The sequence below is a fragment of the Ruditapes philippinarum genome, unplaced genomic scaffold (genome assembly GCF_026571515.1).
Source record: "Ruditapes philippinarum isolate M1 unplaced genomic scaffold, ASM2657151v2 ctg7939_1_1_1_1, whole genome shotgun sequence".
NCBI classification, from domain to species: domain Eukaryota; kingdom Metazoa; phylum Mollusca; class Bivalvia; order Venerida; family Veneridae; genus Ruditapes; species Ruditapes philippinarum.
The window spans coordinates 56765-71762 of NW_026865547.1; the positions used below are offsets into that span (position 1 = coordinate 56765).

The 14998-nt window shown below is 32.5% G+C and overlaps 1 long non-coding RNA gene across 2 annotated transcripts; it reads right to left on the bottom strand.

The window, feature by feature from the left end:
- Positions 1–11042: 11042 nt before the first annotated feature.
- Positions 11043–14718, bottom strand: LOC132729489 (uncharacterized). Of its 2 annotated transcripts, XR_009625632.1 has the most exons (5): positions 14068–14718; positions 12356–12532; positions 11846–11951; positions 11568–11678; positions 11043–11180 (listed from the first exon to the last, which is right to left on the bottom strand). It is a non-coding gene; the product is annotated as an uncharacterized LOC132729489 (long non-coding RNA). The 2 variants fall into 2 exon arrangements; XR_009625631.1 differs by lacking the exon at positions 14068–14718 and having other exon boundaries at positions 12356–12637.
- Between the last annotated feature and the right edge of the window lie 280 nt (positions 14719–14998).

A 14998-nucleotide genomic window follows, 5' to 3' on the forward strand; every position in this document is an offset into this window, starting at 1 on the left:
TTAGTTCCTGAGTTCTCTTGACGGGCTATTATTTGTTGTTTATTACATGCTTTTCAGTGGTTTATAGAAATATATCAGTGATATAAAACTGGTAATTTCACTGTTTGAAACAGTGAAATTACCACTTTGATAATTTCACTGTTTTGAATTTAAGCCCCTTACGTTGTTTCAGTGAAATACCAGCGTGCACAGTACTGGGTGCCAATTTAATGACGTGACGTCGCAAATGACGTCACGTTCAATTATTATTTGGCGCGCTTTTAATTCAGTATAGGTTTATTGTCTTTTTAAAACGTTTCTTTGCATGTAATAAAAAGAAAATTTGTTTAGTTTAGTGTAAGATTGAAATATATTTCACCTTGTGAACACCAAAAGTTCATATTTCACTCGTGGCTGCGCCACTCGTGAAATATACCTTTTGGTGCTCACTCGGTGAAATATATTCCGATCTTACACTGAACTAAACAAATATCCTCTATATCTTAGCTGAGAGACCTTTATCTCCATTTGGGGATATTTTTTGCATAAAAGACACAATAAATGGTTATAAATTACAATTATTAAACAAATAGAATTTATTATATACATTGAATACAGTATCATAATAAAAGTTGTATTACACTTCATTTTTTTTTTAATGTTTTGAAAGATTATATGCCGGAGAAACGGACTTTTTTCTTTCGCTTTAGCGATACTTTTTCTACAAAGGGAATAATTTATGTTATGTCATCAAACTAAATTTAAAATAAATGATATACACATGTATATATATTAAAAGCAGTATCAAAATAAAAGTTTCTTGTAAAATTCAATAAGCAAATTTTCGGTTAATGTTTTGGTAAGTATATGGAAACATTTACTCTACATTTTCCAAAACGGGCATAAAGTATTTTAAGTCCCAGATTTACATAAAAAAATGTTTATATCATTTGATTGGAATAAACAGTATATAAAGCTGCATGCCTTCAACCACAATTAATATTTGATGAAAATCTTGAGTAAAATTTGTGCCATTTGCGCCAAAAAATCTCCGTTGCGTTATTTAGTCGTACCGGTTAAAAAGTTTAAGGAGCAGCAAAATTTCGGTACACGGTTCACTCGGTCATATAACAGTGCATGTTGATATTGTATGTAACTATTTATCTGAATATGAAATAGTAAAACGCTATTCAGAAAACAATACGGTAATTGCCAGAGGCTCGCATAATAAGATTTTATTCAACTCGTGCAATAAATTCAGATTTGAACTTACACTCATTAAGTATTCATTTTTTTTAGTCCAGGCACACAATTAAAAAGAACTTGAAATTGTGGATATATACTATCAGCATCAATTTGAAGCATTGGGGTTTGGATAATTGTTTCTAAAATAACTTCACTTAATGCTGATATTTTAGATAGCAGTTAACAATGGATCAATTTATTGTCAATAACTTTTTTTTTGTGACACACTTGTTAAGAGTGTAAAATTTATTGGATACATATTACTAGACTAGTATCAGATGGACACACAGTTTCCTCATGATTCATATACATTTAAACTTCACATTATTAACAACATTGTATAAATCTGTTAACAATATTTTAGGCCAAGTCATTATTTTAATACTTGGTCTTTTAAAATAGATGCTATGTAACGTTTTAAGTAATGTTTAGATTGATTTGTCTCTTATATTTCTGTATTGAAAGGCATACGTATTTTATTATGTTTTAAACTACAGTTTATATCATGTTGTACGTATGAAGAGACATTAATAAACTATTTGACTTTGACTCATTAATTAAATATCCTATGTTTGTATTACGCTAATGACGTCACTTCAAAATATATGCAAAGCCGTGCAATACCATATTTACGGAGTCGCAAAATCGGCACGGGTGTGTGATAAATAGAGGATATTGAATGAGTGTAGGTTTAATATTAAATTTATTGAACGAGTTGAATAAAATCATATTTAAATAATTATGCGAGCCTCTGGCAAGCATATTGGTTTTTTCAAAGAGTTCAATACATTAAGTATTGAAACAACACGAATATAATATTCTATCTATCACATATATAAAATAAGAACGGTTAACTGTTAACAAGTCATTTTTCTTGACGCGCCTATAGTGTAACACTAACATTATCGCGCTTTAACGCTATGTTTATAGAGAATAAAACATGCTACTGTCTTTTGATATCAATTTTATCAGGCGAGGCTGATATGGGATAGAAAGGGCGAGGCTTGCCGAGCCCTTTCTGCCCATATCAGCCGAGCCTGATAAAATTGATATCAACAGACAGTAGCATGTTTTTCTATTTATTATGTAACACATAAAAACTGTCAAAATTAAAAAGTAATCTACTTTTAAATAGCGAATTTTGTAGAAAGGTTCGTTTTTGATCAAAGAAATAATTCTTGAAGCAAATTCCTCCGCCCCTGAAACATGGCGGCCATTTTTTTCTTTTGACTCGAGATCATTTCCTGTGATAAAAGATACAACTGAATGTGAGACGATAAAATTCTTACCTTTAAACGGATTAATAGAAAGATTTCTTGGAAATGGCTCTCGTTGGTATGCTGCGTTCATTGATATGAGCAAATGTTTCGACAGCGTTTATAGGAACGCGTTATGGTACAAAATGTTTAACCTTGGAATATTTGGGAAAATGTTACGTGTAGTGAGGTCGATGTATGAGCACGTGAAAAGTCAAGTACGTCACTGTACAATACGTTTTCTGAATTCAGTTAAGTAGCGATAGGCCTAAAGCAAGGAGAGATATGTTCGCCTGTGCTGTGGTCAATTTTCATCGAAGATTTCGAATTGAATTTGGGTTCAAATATTGATAATGTAAATGTAATATAGTGTAAAATATAGCAGACTTGACACTTATATTGCTTTTATACGCTGATGATATGATTCTACTGTCTGAAACAGTGCAGGGTTTGCAGTCACATTTAGACAATCTACGAATTTACTGTGATCGTTGGGGTTTAAAGGTTAATGAAGAGAAAACAAAAATAATGGTATTTAGACGTAGAGGTGCGTTGAGAGACGATGAAAAATGGGAGTATAACGGGAAAACGTTGGATATTGTAGATACATTTAATTATCTTGGAACTGTATTTGGTTCAAATGGTAATTTTAACTGTAATCAACAATTGTGAATTGGCAAAGCAATGAAAGCTATGAATTTGTTAAACTATAATATCCGTGAATTTGATTTTACTCTTAAAAAATCAATGTCAGCTGTTTGATTCTTTTGTAACATCTATACTAAGTTATGCAGCAGAAGTGTGGGGTAATTCAAAAGCTAATGAAATTGAACGAGTGCAGTTAAAGTTTTGTAAAAGACTTCTTAATGTTAAAATGTCAGTAAGTACTGTGTCTGTATATGGAGAGCTACCCGCTTTATATAAATCGTTTTGTTAAGATATTCAAGTTCTGGATTAAAGTTTTAAATTCCAATGATTGTATCATTAAAAACGTTTATAAGGAGCTGTTAAATGATGCTATTCATGGTAAAAAGAACTGGGTTTATAAGATAAAAGATTTATTAGAAAACTATGGATATGGATATCTTTGTGAAATACAGGACAGTATTATTGACGGTAAAAGTTTGAATCCGTGGTTTAAAGATCCTGTATGTTTTGTGATTGATATTGTTACTGTATGTATCATACACTTGCAAAATATTATATATGTATATAATTATGCAAATAAAACAATTTTCAAACATCCAAGAATATGTAAAATGTGTGCTGCAAATATTTGTGCACATTATATTTAATCAATAAGTTACATGCATTTATTTCTTATTGGAAAATTTGACTTGGAATTTATAGAAAATAAATTTCTAATTACCTCCCTTTATTTACGCAAAATGTTAAATTGGGTAATATCTTTATAAATAATGCTTATTTGAACTTACAAGATTGACAAATCTTAATTTGAGCATCATATTTATGAAATAAAACCATGAAAAAAATGTGTTACAGGATCTTTAAACAAAGAGTGATTGACTGTTTCCTTCAGGAGTGGAGAAGTGATATTGATAGCAAACCTGTATTATTATACAATTATTGACTAGTGAGCCATTAAATATGATGTGATATTCACCGGCAGAACTGATGACATATTGACCGAGGCGATAACCGAGGTCAATATGACTTTCTGCCGGTGAATATCACATCATATTCAATGGCTCACTAGTCAATAATTGTTTTATTATATGAATAGGCTAAGAATTAAAAAAAATCACGAAAAAGTACATCCTTATATACATGTACAAATTTTGCCTCGTTGAAGCGCGGGAAAAAAGACGCACGTGTTAGGCGTGCAACAACTACGCGAACGCTGCGCATACAAAAGTAATTCAAGTTTATACTCATCGATGCGGTTTAGCCTTTAAGTATAACAGTAAAGTAATGATATTTCAATCGAGAAATATGCCATAAAGAACAAAACGCAACAATTATTTTTTAATTAACACACGTAATTAACAGTCTACGGTGTATGGTCATTGAATATGAGTCTCAATCTATATTTAGACTTGGAAAATCCAATTCAGCCAGTTAATATGATACTACACCCAGTGAATATGATTTTATAAAAAGTTATGTTGACTACAGTTTGGACCAATGAGATTGCAGCTATTTTTAGATCATATAATATATGATCTAAAAATAGCAAACTGTAGTCAACATAACTTTTTATAAAATCATATTCATTATTATATTACAAATAAAATGGTTTCCTGCGGTGAACATTTTAATGATATAAAGATATTTCATTTCACTATTTTCAACATTATTTGGGGGTTGGGGGATAAATAAACGTTTGTATCAGGATGAATAAACGATCAATATAGAAGAAGGTCTTTCGAAACTGGTGACCGTTGAAGACCGGAGAAGGTCGGACATAAAACAATTATTTCTTTTTAAGAAAATGATTAAATAGGCCTACCATTTTATGAATTATTCCGAGCAAAAAATAAATAAAGTAAACACACAAGTTTACGCAGAAAATATCTCTATTTATTATGGCAGATGCCACTACGAATATTTTAATTTTGTAGATTTTCAGTATAATTTTCAGTATTTATAAACAATTTATTGTTTGTAAAATTTGAGATAGATATTAAAGAAACATTGATAATTTTCAAACACATCATTCAAGTTTTTCCACCTTAAATGGTAAAATAATTATAGAAAATTAGAAAATTAATATCACGCAATAGTTTTTTGTTCTTAATTAGGTGTAATTCGGACTAATTCCCTACAGGTAAATCCGTAACGTACCGGCAAACGTTATTTAGCTAGGTTTTCGAAAAGGTCAATTAACCAATCATGTACGGTTTACAGATCACATGCTCCTCCATGTACCGAAAACAGGTCACGTGCTCCTCCATGCCTCAAAAGTTAAACGCGTACCAATACCCTCCAGACCGCAGGGAATAATAGATCTAATGGTATATAAACATGTTAAAGAGAATTTCGAATATGATTCTTATTTAGACTTGTTGAACAAAACACAGAGACTTTTCATAACAAGAATGAGAACATCTGCGCACTGTTTACGCATAGAAACCGGGCGTTATGGAAATAATAGAATAGACAGGGAATATAGACTGTGTCAAATTTGTGAAAATGGCGAGATAGAGGACGAATATCACTTTATGCTTAAATGTGCGAGATACAGAGTCATTAGCTAGAAAACGATATATTAATGAATATTTTACACTTCGACCAAGTATGTTTAAGCTAATTGAACTGCTAAGATCTGTGAATCACAAGACAATGACCAATTTGGTGATGTTCATCAAATGTGCACTTAAAATTCGAGAAAATATGCTACGACAAAGTGACTTATCATAAACTCTATATTTAAAGTTATTGCCGACTGTTTAATGAGTTAATTAATTTGCTTGTCAACACATACCTTCATTTACGTAAATAATATTTACATTCATATTAATTTTATTATTTAATTGACATGACCTTTATATTCAATGTAATGCATGTAAAGATGATAAACTTTGTTTAAATCTAAAATCTAATAAACGATATGTTCTGTTCTGTCGATCCAAAAATATCCTAACAATAACATAAACTTTACTGCACATTTTGTCTTGAATTGTCAAATTCAAATTCAAAAGTTTACGATAATTTCAATCAAACAAAAGTCGAATCGGCAATCACAAACATTTGAAACAATTCGTTCACTTATTAAATAATTATCCGACGAAATAAAGTAAAAATTAGAAAATCGTCTAGCCTGTTTGTTATCAGATTACATGTATAGTATGACGTGTCATTTGCAATATAAATTATGACGTCACTTCATTTAGTTGGTCATCCGGAACTGCCTCGGCTATTATCTATAATAACCTCGGAAACAATACGGATTGAAAGTAGTTCTACCACGAGGTTTCAGATTTAAACAGAAACAGAGATGTTTGTATTATTATTTTTTGTTTTTCTTATGTCCCCTTACCAAAAAAAGGGCTCTCTGGTGAACATTGCGGCAAGTTTGCCGCAAACATTGCGGTGAGTTTGCGGCAAACTGCTTTCAGCAATTATTTACCATGCAAATGAGGTTTGCGGCAAATTTGCCGCAACTCATGAGGTTAGCGGCAAACTTGCCGCTAACTATAGGGGGAGGTAGCTTCTGTTTGCGGCAAATTTACCGCAAACCTCATTTGCATGGTAAAAGTTTGCAGATGTTCGCCAAAAGTTTGCGGCAAATTTGCAGCAAACTTCATTTGCATAGTAAGTTTGCGGATTTTCGCCAGAAGCTTTTTGTAACACTGCGGCAAACTTCATTTGCATATTTGCCAGTTTCAGCAAATATGTTATGGCGATATTTTGGCAAACATTTTGGTAAAGTTCTGGCAAACAATTTTTTCAAACATTGGAATAATAAAAACTAGCTGAATTATAAGAAAACAAATACATATTGGTTTAACACATTTTTTCAATAGAAAATAAAAGAAATATTACAAACATATCAGTAGAATAAAATGAAATTTGATAAACTTGTAAAATAAAGAAATTAATTCCCAAAAAGAGATAAATTTTACACACATTTTATTAGCAAATGATTCTATACATATTTGACTTTCATAAATTTCCACTCTTTAGTTATGATGCTATCATGAATTGTTCATATTACTTAATATTTAATTAAAACAAGAGCCGGTTGAACCGGGGTGATCCTAGATACAGAAAAGTATATCTATTGAAGTTTCAGGGTTATGTCCCAGACAAAGTTCAAAGTGTGATAATTCCAAAATAGTTGTAAAATCCCACTTTAAATAACGACGTTATGGGCCGTACACATTTTTGCTTCAAGGTCATGCTGTGACCTAGACCTTCAAGGTAATGACCCAAATGTTGCATGTGACATATCGTCTCAATATGGTGATCATTTCGGTGAAATAGTTGTAAAATCCGACTTCAAATAACGAATTTCGAATTTATGGGCCGGACACGATTTTGCTTCAATGTCATGTTGCGACCTTGACCTTCAAGGTATTGACCCAAATGATGTGTGCGACACATCGTCTCAATATGGTGATCATTTCTGTGAAATAGTTGTAAAATCCGACATCAAATAACCAAGTTATGAGCCGACACAATTTTTGTTAAAGGTCATGCTGTGACCTTGACCTTCAAGGTAGCGACCCAAATGTTGCGGGCGACAGGTCGTCTCAATATGGTGAGCATTTCTGTGAAATAGTTTTAAAATCCAACTTGAAATAACAAAGTTATGGGCTGGACACGAATTCAGGTTCGTATGTACGTACAGACAGACGGACAGACAACCCAATGACTATATGGTCCGCCGAAATTTTTCGGGGAGCATATAAACAATGTTTGACAATAGCTATTATTCAGCACATGTTGCAGTATTTCTTAGCACCATAAATGGGAAATATAATATTGTTTGTAAAAGATAAAAATCAGAAAAGTTACAGTTTGAAATCTTCTATCTGGACAAAAAGTTTCATTCAAACATGAACTGGCATGGAATAACATACATACTTCGACATCCACTTAGACAAATCACTATTAATAACAATAAATACTAACAATAGCGTTATGTGTTATGCAAAAACAGACTAGACCAATAATGGCTTTCAAAATTGTAAAAATGAATCTCAAAAATATATTTTGGTCTTAAACAAACAACATATTTCATGGACATAATACCTTCAGATTTAAACTCATATGTCATATAACATTATGATTGTGAGCAAAACAATATCTGACACGAACAATTATGGCTTTCAAAATTGTTTATATTTTTTCACAACAATATATTTGGGTCTTATACAAACAACGAATTTCATAGACATAATTTTTTGTTTGCTTGTTTTGGGTTTTTACGTCACATCAACACAGTAAAGGTCATATCGTGACGTTCAGGTGCCCTTCCTTGCATTATTTCAGGCACGAACGGATATCTGAGTAGAACCACTGACGTTCAGTTAAGCTAGCTGGATAGCTTCCTCACAAGACAGATTCCAAAGTCCCTGTCGGGATTCCAACCCACAGCGGTGAGGGGCAAGTGGTTTGAAGTCAATGACCTTAACCACTCGGCCACGGACGCCCCTCATAGACATAATAACTAAAGATTTAAACTAAATGTCTTTAGTCATGTCATATAACAATTGCAAGCAAAACAAAAAACAAACTAGAGCAATAATGGCTTTCAAAATTGTAAAAATGAATCTCAACAATATTTTTGGGTCTTTATACAAATATAGACATAACTATTAAAGATTAAAACTAAATGTCTTTAGCCATGTAATATAATGATTGCAAGCAAAACAAAAACTGACTAGAACAATAATGGCTTTCAAATTTGTAAAAATGAATCTTAACAATATATTTGGGTCTTATACAAACATAAACATAATAACTTAAGAATAAAACTAAATGTCTTTAGTCATGTCATATAACCATTGCAAGCAAAACAAAAACTGACTAGACAATATCGTAAGTTTGCATGAAATTGCTTGGCAATTTATGAGATGTTGTTTAAAGATCAAGTTTACGGACGAAAGATAGACAAAAGCTCGCAATGTCACTTTGTTAGCTAAAAACGCACTACTTTACTCTTTCACTCTCCCAAGTTTCAGTGCCCTGGCCATTGTGTGTATTTTGGGTGTTGACTGCTTTGGTGACTAAGCTTCTCTCCATATTTAGTTTATTGGTGCAGTACACTGAAAAAAACAAGGTTTATTTTTCATTTCCATGTTACCATGTTTATACTGGATAAAATAGAACTATCACTGAAGGTGAATGATACCCCAAAACCCCACTTTGAAGTTAAAGTGGCAGTAATCTATTAGTAAAGCCCACCTACAAATGAAGAAAATAAACACCAAAGGCAATTATTATTTATTGCTGGCTTGATTTTGATCTGTTGGGATGAACATGTATTTGCATTGCAAAACCTAGATTTATTTACAAATGACAAGTGGCTCATATATTATAAGTTTATCTAACTTAGTTAAGAAATCAAGGTATCATGTTAAAAAAACACCAAAATAACAAACAAGAGCGATCAGTGATCACATGTGTCGCCTTAATGATGGCCAATTTCATGTTGGGACAAGTTTTTGTGACAGACAGACAGACAGTGCACAACTAGACTTGGTACTGATCATTCCTTTAAAGTTTGGATGAAATTGCACCAGTAGTTTTTGAGGAGTAGTCCGGACAAGCTTTTATGTATCTGGCAACACACAGAAAAAAAAAACACCTTTTCATCAAACTTGCCAAAATATCATTCAACCGAAAAACCTGTGCAATATGTGCAAGGACTTGAGCAACAGATCAATCCTGTAAAGTTTCATTGAAATTGCATTTGTGGTATAAGAGATGTAGTCCGGACAAACTTAAAAAAGGGCCATACCTCTGACAAAAATCATTGAACCGGAAAATGCTGACAATATGCACAACTAGACTTGGTACTGATCATTCCTGTAAAGTTTGGATGAAATTTGCACAGTAGTTTATGAGGAGTAGTTCAGGACAAGCTTTTGTGTATCTGGCAACACACAGAAAAAAACACCTTTTTATCAAAGGGCCATAACTCATCCAAAAATCATTCAACCGGAAAACCCATGAAATATGCACAAGGACTTAAGCTACAGATCAAACCTGTAAAAGTTTCATTGAAATTGCATTAGTGGTATAAGAGAAAGTAGTCAAGACAAACTTTAAAAATAAAAATTATTAAATGGGGGGGCCATAACTCTGACAAAAATCATTGAACCGGAAAATGCTGACAAAATGCACAACTAGACTTGGTACTGATCATTCCTGTAAAGTTTGGATGAAATTGCACCAGTAGTTTATGAGGAGTAGTCCGGACAAGTTTTTGTGACGGACGGACAGATAGACAAAGACGACGGAGAAACGATCCCTATATGTTGCCACTACTCCATTAGAGGCGACACAAAAATGAACCATGCTGTGAACATGACAGCTAGGTCAGAACCAGGGTAATTCAAATAACCATTAGGATTTTTTCTTCTAAATGCCACTGTTTGAAAGAACAATGTTGACTAACCAGTCTACTTGTATGCAAAACTCACTTTTTCAATTATACATCAATAACAGTGGTTAAAATATACACAGATACTTTTCTAAATCATTACTGACATGATGACTGAGAAAAACTTGAAATGTGTCAATAAAACACGGATGCCCCCACACGCCACTGTTCTGTCAATCTTATGACTCTAGGTCAAATAGTTTTTGGACTACATGTGCCACAAGTTGAAAACTAAAAATCAACAAAGGGCCATTATTCTGTTTAATTTAGTTTGCAGAAAAAATTCCTTCCCTTTACTACCATCTACACATTAAGTTTGTTAATCCCTGGAAGTTTAAGCAAAATCTGCCATCCGGTTTAAAGAGGAGTTGCGTTCACAAGATTTTGGGGACAGACTGACAAGTGCCACGCTATATGCTCCCACATTGTGGGGGATAAAAATAATCTTATTTTACTTACATGTTAAACTGTCAAATCCTCTTTTTGTGCCAGGCAGTATCTACTGCACTGGACATACCACTGCGGTTTTTACAGGGAAATTTCGGGGAAAGTCTTAATCTGCTGTGAGGTTTTTTAAGATGTGGACCACTTCTGATTTGTTTTCAACCTTTGACTGTCTGTGAGAACTGTAATTGTAAAAATATATTTCAAAAATATTTTCTGTATTTTAAAATTCATCTTTAAACGTAATATTGACAATATTGAAGATTGAACACCAATGAATTGACAATAACATATTTATAATTAATGTAACACAATGTTCATACAGTTACTAAAATAAGTTTTGTTAATTATTAATGCTAATTGCACGACTTTTTCCAGACCAATTTTAGTAATCACTTTTATGAAATAATTCGGACTGCATATTGATTATTCATCACATGAAGATACATCAAATTGTTTCTATTGAAGATGACCCAAAATAGCATTACAAAATTATCACAGTATTATCATTTAATTGCTCCACCATGATTATAAATATATATAAAAAAACCTCATAGATTTCAACTTACAGTTTAATAGGCATTTTTGTTTGATGTATTGTTGATGATTGTTAATCACAATTGTATAAATCTGACCATTCACTGTCATTTGTAACTGTAGCATCTGACTGATGAATAGACCTTGAATAAAAAAAAAAATACATATGTACAAACAGTATATATGGAGAGATATTCATATATTGAAGCAACTGACATAACACAAACAGTTCAACAACACCAGTCAGTTTTGCATAGTCCTTTACTTTCGTAAATAAACAAAATACAGAAAACAAACTACCAGTACTCACTTTAGTGCTGGCAAACATCTGGCAAAGGACATCCTCCGAGATCTTGTCAATAAGATCTTCCATGATGTTGTGTTCTGATACCATTGATTCTTCATGATGCACATCCCTTAAAAAGAATGCATGTATTTAATATGAATTTTAGTCTTAAACCAATGAAGGTAAAATTTGATAAACAAGATCAACAAGGAAAGGCGGCGTTCAATGAACGCAACCCCCATATGACCAAGCAACGTACCAATGGCAAGGAGCCCAGGCGGACCCAGTTTGTCATGTAGAAATAAATACTTTTTTAAAAAAACAATTACACATTCATGTTAATTTGAAAAAAGAAATATGTACATGAATATAGAGTACTATTCTTTGGTTCCCTAAACCATGAGTGTGCCAGCAATATAGGATTATACCATGATAATATGCATAGACATATAATTACAAAATAATTTTTGAAATTCTTCCAATTCAAGTACATGTTATTTCGAAAATATCATTGTAAATGTAAATGTGTCTTACTCCATTTCCTTGATCTTATGCAGCAGATTCTGTCGGCATAGAAGCCAGTGCTGTCTCAATGATATTTCCAACACGTCTCTCCATTTCTTTTCATGTTTTTATTTCCAATTGTTGGTATATTTAGTGTTGACAACAAATTGTTGACCCTCACCGGCCCACCTACACTATCAATCATTGCTGTAAGAAAATGAAAGAAACAAATTATTTCATTAAAGTATACAAATATTTTGTCCAAAAAAAACTTCACATGGATTGTAATTTACATAACCATGATAATAACACATTGCATAAATTTATATAGAGCTATTTTTAGCTGGCTCATGTACGTTGAATATTAGTACTACTGTGACTGTGTGTATTGGCAGCATAGTGTAAACTGTGTCTTTTATATAATGTACATGTAGGATTCTGTAATGTCTTACTAAAAATTGCATTGTTGCAAAATTTTATTTAGCAACGTTTTATCATTTGTTTTTCAAATTTCTCAGTGACTTTGGGGAAATTAAAACAGTTCAGAGGGAAGTTTATAAAACATTTCACAATAGGAAGTGGCTAGCCGTACAGCTAGCCAAAAGTTCTAGCCGTACGTGAGTCACGTACGACTAGCCAGGACACACTGTATTGGCTAGCCGTACGGCACTTTTCAAAATTATATGGAGTATGTGAGTCACGTACGGCTAGAACTTTTGGCTAGCGGCTTCTTTCACAATAAGGAGTAGTGTTTTACAGCTAAACACAAACAAGATACATGTATTCTGTATAATAAATTAATTATTTAAAAATCTGAAACATAAATTTGGTCCGCATAATTTTACATGTTTGACATCATTGGAAGACAAGTAAATAAACACTGATAAATCATAATGTATCGATATATTCATTTTGGTACGAGACATTACATCTATGAATTCATTATCAGTATATAGTACCACAACCGCTAGTCACATAATCAAATATTTTACATAATCGGTCTATATATGTATATAAAGATATCTTTATATACATATATAGACCGATTATGTAAAATATTTGATTATGTGACTAGCGCCTGTGTATAGTACTTAATGTAAACTATGATGCGGGTGCATAGAAAAACCGGAAAGCACCGGATAGCACCGAAAAACCGGAAAGCACTCAAATTTCTCATAAAAACATATGAAAACGTTAATTAATCCGTTTGAAAGTGTTACCAATCGATTTATTAGATTAAAATCTTACAGACAAGTCATTTTTATAAATATATATTGATAATTATTACGAGTATTTAGGAAAATAGATATATCGAGTGCTTTCCGGTCCTGTTAAGATACATGTACATTACCGGATAGCAATATTGTTTATAAAAGTTATACATGGATACTTTATTTTATTGGTTTGAAAATGTTACCAATCGATATATTATATCAAAATTTTTCAGACAACATGTTTTATAATTATAATATGATTATTATTACGTTTGATTAGGAAAATAAGATATATCGAGTGCTTTCCGGTCCTGCTAAGGTACATGTACTTTACCGAATAGCAATATAGTTTATCAAAGTAATACATGAAAACTTTATTTTATTGGTTTGAAAGTGTTACCAATCGATTATATCAAAATCTTCCAGACAACATGTTTTTATAATTATAATATGATTATTATAACGATTATTTAGGACAATAGATATATCGAGTGCTTTCCGGTCCCGTGCAATACATTAATCACTTACCTGTTCCTAATTTTGTGTTGACAACGAAACATGGCATTCCAACTTTCACAGGTCTTCAATCTACTAGAGTCTGTGTGTTTTTTCCATAGGGAACACAATTCACATGACCGCATTCTGTGTTTCGACATTTCACATACAAATAACCAGACCGCCCTGTTTAAATTCACCTAACATGTTGTCAAAAGTTAATCAGTGCTGTTAATGGTAGCCAACTGGTCCAAGTCTACATTTTTTACAAAATCTTAGGTTTGACCGTAACACGCCAAACTCAACGATTTTTCTTCCCTCTTTCCAACCCTCATTATCAACCGATTTAGGAAGAGTTGATGTCTTGTAGAGCTGGTTTGGTTGACACGTAATACTGGTTACCTGCACTATAGTTATGTTCTATAATAAAGTCGGAATACTTGAGTTTTCTGCATCTTTTTATTATACACTTTTTTTGAATCGACCGAGCGTATCACGCTGTAAGACGCCATGTTAGATATCTGCGGAAATTACGTCATTTTCTTGGGGAATACTACCACGTGACCGGGGATATTCGCTATTATTAGAATTCCGACTTTATACGTAAACAAACGAAGTTCGTTACGATAAATGGCGAGATATGGCGGTAATTGTCGAAGATTGCCGATTTCATTATGGGTCTTCTACCTTATAATCTTTTAACTGTTATTGTGAACTAAAATACCCTCCATGATACATATGATGTTTCAATTTGATAACTCTTAGGCAAAAAATAAAAATTTGTTTGTTTCCACTTCCCGACCCATTAAAATAAGGCTGGGTAGGTAGGTAGGTAGGTTATAGCACGGACTTTAATTGACATTTACATCCGTGGTTATAGGTAGGTACATGAAGGACTTTTTTTATATGTGCATAATAATATAATTCCTTGGCAAAATAGTTATTTACTGAACAAAGTTGGATT